This window comes from Pteropus alecto, unplaced genomic scaffold (assembly GCF_000325575.1).
Source record: "Pteropus alecto unplaced genomic scaffold, ASM32557v1 scaffold40, whole genome shotgun sequence".
NCBI classification, from domain to species: Eukaryota; Metazoa; Chordata; class Mammalia; order Chiroptera; family Pteropodidae; genus Pteropus; species Pteropus alecto.
In genome coordinates this window covers 11186103-11193394 of record NW_006431919.1, presented here as the reverse complement: position 1 = coordinate 11193394, position 7292 = coordinate 11186103, and the positions used below count along the sequence as shown (strand labels likewise).

At 31.1% G+C, this 7292-nt stretch overlaps 1 non-coding gene across 1 annotated transcript; it reads left to right on the top strand.

Moving 5' to 3' along the window:
* The first annotated feature begins 6524 nt into the window (after positions 1-6524).
* On the top strand, positions 6525-6627 carry LOC112475344. Its single transcript, XR_003044671.1, has one exon. It is a non-coding gene; the product is annotated as a U6 spliceosomal RNA (small nuclear RNA).
* Positions 6628-7292: the final 665 nt, after the last annotated feature.

Sequence of the window (7292 nt, the reverse complement as noted above, 5' to 3'; positions counted from 1 at the left end):
ATCTGGAAGGCTGAGATACTTATCTTGCTGACGGCAAAATACACTATTGTCACCAAGCCCTTGATATTTAGGCCCTGTAGAAGTTAATTATCTTTCAAGATATGTCAAGCCACGTGCCCTATACATTAACTACTGGTATTAGGAAAGACAAGGGTGCCATTGCCAGTAATTTCTAAAGTATGTCATGTTTCTACTTCTTTTCTATTCCCCCATTCTAACTCAATGCTGAACTCACCCATATAATCCTCTTATCATTAACAAAAGTCTATAAAGTTAGTTGGATTACCCTAACATATCAATTATAAATTTAGAAAACAGATTCTGGTATGGCCATTGAGGTTTTAAATTATTTATTAAAAATCTACATAAATACTATGCATGCACTGTTCATGAATACAGCAAAGTGAGAATAATAACATTTACTAGTAATCAGTCTCAAGCATCAGAGATAACTCATGGAGAAATTTTGGATTTTGCATAGTACTTTTCAGCCAACCAGACTTATAACGATGGAAAGTAAGATGATTATCAACTCCATATGGCCTCACTACAGTTTAATTAAAGACTGAATTTTTGACAATCATTCCATACAAATAAACATTCTGCCATCAGGTCAGCCTTAAGGATTTCTCCGGTACTGGTGAACTGAAAATACTCCCAAAACTTCCTGACCCCTGTTATCATGTAATTCCTCATATATTTAGGATGGGCAATAAAATTTGCCTACATGATAACCACACTACATATAATAACTAAGTTCATATAACACAGCCTTAAAATTCCTCATGTTTAAGAAATCCAATTCAATAAAAATGAATTTGATCCAACTCGAAGTTTGATACTCAAAGCATTTAGTTTTTTAGAACAAGAGATCCTTATTAGGAAAATGCTGGCAAATTTGGCAAATATAATCGAATACATTTTAAGAGATTTTAAAACATCAAAATTATAAATGCATAGTCGTAGTAACATTTCTTAAAGAAACAAAAAGAAAAAACGTACTTAACCAAACTTATTCCTCACTTCTAGTGTACTGATACACTTTAAAATTTCCCAAGGGTCAAATTAAAGAATTAAAACAAATGATCAAAAACAAACAAACAAACAAAAAAAACCTTAGTAATTGTCATTAAAAAGTTAAATGCTTTTAGAAAAATTGTATACCTTACAGTGCGAAACTTTCAGTTCATAATTCAAAGAGGAATCAATGCTAAAATGGTATTAAACAGTATTTAACACATATCGACATTGGATAAGAGATAGTAGAATAATCAGGAGAGCAGGCCCCAGCAGCAAGGTCGCAGGATAGGACTGAAAAGGGTGGCTGAATGGTGCAAGTGCATGCAGCTCCTGTAATATGAAGATAATGGCCTCTGAATATGAAGAACAACCATACTCAATGATGTTGAAAACATACCCACACAAAAAAAAACTGCACATGGATGTTGATAGTGGCTTTACTGAAACATTGGAAGCAACTAATGTCCTTTAGTAGGAAAATGGAAAAATAAAAATGAATAAAATATTATTCAGTTATAAAAAGAAATGGGCTATCAAGCAATGGAAAGACACAAAAGACCTTAAGTGCATATTATTAAGTGAAAGAAGCCAGTCTGAAAAGGATACATACTGTATAATTCTAACTATCTACATTCTGGAAAAGGCAAAACTATTGAGACAGCAAAAAAGGCAAGTGATGGAGAAGGGAGGATGAATGGGCAGGACACACAGATTATTTTTAGAGCAGTAAAACTCCTCTATATGACACTGCAGTGATGGACACATGTCCTTACAAATTTGTCTAAACCCATAGAACTTACAAAACCAAGAGTGAACCCTAATGTAAACTATGGACTCTGAGTGATAATGATGTGTCAGTATAGGTTCTTCAGTTGTAACACATGTACTACTCTAGTAGGAAATGTTAATAAGAGCGGGCAGGGGAAAGTAATAAATGTGTTGCGGCAGGGTGTATATAGGAAATCTCTGTACCTTCCTCTCGATTTTGCTGTGAACTTAAAACAGATCTGAAAAATAAAATCTATCTAATAAAAAAAAAAGTAAATTAAAAACTTTTTCAGACATACAATAGTTGAAAGAATCCATCACCAGCAAATCCATACTACAAGAAATGTTAAAGGAAATCCTTCAGGGAGAAATATTGGTAAATCTATGATAGAAATATGAATCTATACAAATGAACGAAAAATACCAGAAATGGTAGCTATATAGATAAAACATGCAATTTCTTATTTTTAAATCTATGTAAATGATAATTGACTGCCTAAACAACAATAATAATTAGCTATGTAGTTAGGGGTTTATAACATACTTATAAGTAAAAAACATGACAAAATATAATGACTAGAAGTCAAAAATGGAAGTATACTATTGTAAAGTTCCTATATTATATATGAAGTGGCATAATATTACTTGAAGGCATACTGTGATGAGTTAAATATAGATACGATAAATCTTAAAGTAATCATTAAAATAATAAAGCAAAAAATCATAGCTGATAAATCAGCAAAGGAGACGAGAGAAAATCATAAATGCTACCCAATTATTACAAAAGAAGGCAGAAAATAAAAAAGGGAAAAGGGAATAAAAAACAGGTAGGGCAATAGCAATATGGTAGATTTAAACTTTATCAACACTCACATAAAATATAATGTTCTAAATACTCCAATTAAAAGGCAAATTTTGTTATATTGGATACAAAAGCAAAACACAATTACATTCTTCCTATAGGAAATGCACTTCAAATATAAAGATACTAACAGATTAAAAGAAATGACAAAGAGAGATATACCATGGCAAAACTGATAAAAAAAAAAAAAAAACTGGAGTGATTGCAATACTGGACAAAATTGAGGCCAGGGAAAAGAATAATACCTGGGATAAAGAAGTTTACTTTAAAAGATAAAAAGGTGAACTCATAAGTAACACCTGATGTGCTAAATAATTTTGCACTTGAGAACTTCAAAACACATTTTAAAAAAAAAAACTAAGTTTCAAGGAGAAATAGAAAAATCCACATACAGTAGAATATACAGATGTCAAATGATAATGTACACCTAAAATTACATAATTGTATTAACCAATGTTACTCCAATAAATTTAAAAAAAAAAAAGAAAATAAAAGAAAAATTCACAATTGTAGTTGGTTTCAATACTCTCTTTAAATAATTAATCAAATAAATACATAGGAATTCAGGATATAGAAAACAAACAAAAAAAACCAACACTACAATCAACTTGACCTAATTGACATTTACAGAACATTCTACCCAACTACAGAAGAATATACATTCTTTTCAAGTGCATGTAAAATATTTACCTATATGCCACATTCTGCACAAGAAAACATTATAAACTTAAAATTATTCAAGTCATAAAAAATATGTTCCATGACCGTAACAGTATTAACTAGAAATCAATGAGAAATATCTTTGAAACATCCTCAATTATTTGGAATCTAAATAATATACTTCTAAATATCCAAAAAAGTCAAAGAAGAAATCAAATTTGAAATTTGAAAGTATTTTGAAATGAATGAAAATGAAAACACAGCCTATCAAAATTTACAGGCTACTACTAAAGCAGTATTTTGGGAAAATTGAAAGAACTAAAGAAAAAAGGTATCAAATCAAAGAGCTCAGATTTCACCTAAAATATAGTTTAAAAAGAGCAAATAAACCCTAAGTAAGAAGAATAAATGCAATAATAAAAATTAGTGCAGATGTTTTAAAAAAACAAAAAACAAAAAACAGGAAAATAGAAAACTCGATGAAATTAAAACCCGTCTTTTGGAGATAAATAACATGATGAACATCTAACCAGGGAGATGAGGTAAAAAAGAAAGAAGGCACGAATTGACAGTATTAGAATTGAGAGGGGGATATTACTATAGACTATGGATATTAAAAAATTATTAAGGAAAGTTACAAAAAAATTATTTAATAGTGACTTTTACATGGGTGAATTTTATGGTATGTGAATTGTATCTCAATCAAGTTGTTAAAGAGAAATAAAGGAACATTATGAACAACTTTATGGCAATAAATGTGAAAACTTAGGTCAAATAGGCAAGTTCTTTGAAAGACACAAACTAACAAAGCTCACTTAAGAAGAAGCTGATGACTTAAATAACCCTAGATCTATTAAAGACATTTCATCTATAATTAAAAATCTACCCAGAAAGTAATCACAAGTCACAGACGGCCTCTCTGGTGAATTGCACCAAGGAATTGAGAAACAAATAACAAATTCTACATAAAATCACCCTAAAATTAAACAGGAAATAATACTTCCCAACATTATGAGGCCAATATGCCCCTGATACCAAAACCTGGCAGACATTACAAGAAAAGGAAGTTATAGACCAGTATCTCTCATGATCATAAATGCAAAAATCCTCGACACAATATTACCATATCAAATCCTACAATATATAAAAAGAACAATATACATGATCAAATGCAATACTGTTTCAATGTTCACAAATCAATGTTCTCTACCATATTAACAGTATGAGGAAGAAAAAAAATGACACAGTCTTATCAATAGATGCAGAAAAATCATTTGATGAAATCCAACATCCATTCCTAATAAAAACTCTTAGAACTAGAAATAAAGGGAACTACCTTCACAGATTAAAAAAACGACTTCAAATAATTTGCAGCGAACATTATTCTTAATGGTAAAAAACCAAATACTCTCCTTTTCAGACGAGGAATGAGACATGGATGTCAACTCTCACTATTTCTATTCAACATTGTACTTGAAGTTCTAGGCAGTGCAATGAGGAAAGAAAAAGAAAGAAAAGCATCAAGATTAGAAAATACAAGAACAAGTAGAACTGCTTATAGCCAACATGACTACCTACATAGAAAATCCAGTGGAATCTACAAAGAGGTACTATAACTAATAAATGAATTTATGAAGGTGTAGGATAAAAGACCAATATGTAAAAAACAATTTCCATATTCTATCAACAATAAGAATTTGAAATTTAAAAAAACCACAAAAACAATTACACTCGAATAGACATTTCCCCCAAGAGGACATACAGATGGACAACAGACATGTGAAAAGATGCTCAACATCACTAATCACAAGTGAAATACAAATTAAAATCACAATGAGATAATATAATTTTTATAAGTTAAACCAAAAGCAAAGAGAAAAAAGTTTCTATGGTAAGCTAATTTAACAGGAAGTATTATAATCAACATCTGGGAATATGCTGGGGCTAAATTAAAAAATGCAATAATAATTTTTTTAATTGATGAGAGTGTTGAAAAGTTATAGTTTATTTATATTTACTTTTAAAGATTACTCTAGCAGAAACATCTCCTTCATCTAATTAGGGCTTCATAAGTCCTATTATATTAATAAAAGACTCATTTAAAAAAAAAATTCAAATCTGGTTTTACAGTCTGACAATTGTTTTACTCTTGGCTTCTGATTATTCACATGTATTTCATAGATTTAATAGAAGTTTAAAAATGTAATTCTAATTTATGTTTCTTACTTTTAACATTTATTGATTATTTTGTATCAGGGGAAATCTGAGATATAAACACCTAACATTTTGCAATACTTTAACTAGCACAGAAAATTAATTTACATGTTTAAAATTACCATTCAATGTAAACTGAATACAAACAAATTTCATCTTTTCTCACCACATTTCTGTATTTTATGTGGACAGAGAATTGATTATGCAGTGCATAGGAAAGAGTTCCAAAAGTAAAATATAACTCTCTCATAAATTGCCAAGTATTTTATGTACACTTTTTATATGAAATATTGTGATTGTGGGCTAGAAGCTAAAGGTTATATTCAGCAGTAAAAAATGTATCTATCGTCTATCTTCAAGGAGTTTATAATCTAATAGAGGAAATAAGATGAATACATAGTACTAAAATCGATAGAACAGATTAAAAAAATAGTAATGTAATTAAGTGGCCAATGAGTAATCTCTGTGAGTTCAGAGGAGCCACAGTGGTTTGGGATGCTTTCCATATGACGATGAGATAGAAATTTATCACATCGTACCATAATTGCCTATTTACTTGTCAGATTCCCCATTACAATGTAAGCTCCTTAAGAGCAGAAACCTTGTCTTATTAGGAGCTGAGCGCTAAAGACATAGATGTCCAGCTCAATGCCTGCACATAGCATGCACCCAGTAAACAGCTGATGAATAAGTTCTGAATAATACGACAAACTTTAAAGGATTTAGGCGTGTAGGATTTGAATACGCAAATAAGGCAAATCAACTTTTGGTCAAGCTACTAATGTTAAGCAAAAGCACATAGTTGAAAAAAGAAAGAGTGGCCAACATTCTTGGAGGGTAAGATGCATGGTCAGATGAAATAGAACTGAAGGGGCTAATGCAACCCCAGTTGTGACTGAAGATAATAACACCAATTTGGTTAAAGAAGACCTAAGCCAGGGTATGGACGATGGAGAAAGTAACAAGTTATAACTAATCTCCATTATAGAGAACAAACTGTGCTCACTTCGAGAGGAGATACGAAAACTGGAATGAAACAGAGAAGACTAGCATGGCCCTTAGGAAAGAATAACATGCAAATTCATGAAGTGTCCATATTTTATAAAAAAAGAACTTCCAGCACGTGTGGACTGAGATGACCGGAATCATAAAGACATGTAAAAATCAGAGATGATCAAGCCTTCCAGTTTGGATAACAGGAAATACAGCAGTGCCTTTCCAACATAGGATGGGAGATTAATTTTGATAAGAAAATTATGAGTTATCTTTTACTATTAAACTTAGAATTTTTTTCATATCAAACAAGATAGTTTAAGGAGAAATTGTGAAATTTCACAACAAATCATTGGAGAAATCACAATTAGAAATATTTTCCTACAAAAAACATAAATCACAGCTTTTGGCTGAATCTGGAAGACAGGTCTGAGCTGTAGCAAATATTCATAATATTTAAAGAAACTGGAAAGAAAAGGAAAGACCAAGGGAAGAAGGACACTCAGGATGTTGCAGCACTTACGGGGCTAAAGAGCGGTCTGAAGGTAGGGGTTGATAACAGTGCAAATACTTCCAGAAAGTTAAAGAGAAAGATCTGACCACCGTGGAGGACAGCAGTTACCTCTGAGAATTTATTTTAGGGGTGAACATCAGATTCCCAATTTTGAAGGAGAACAAACAGTGAAGAATTTCACCCAACATAATGTGTATATAGCACTGTCTCAAGAAGTGTAAACATATATATATATATATATAGAAAAATAGTGCTTGGTAA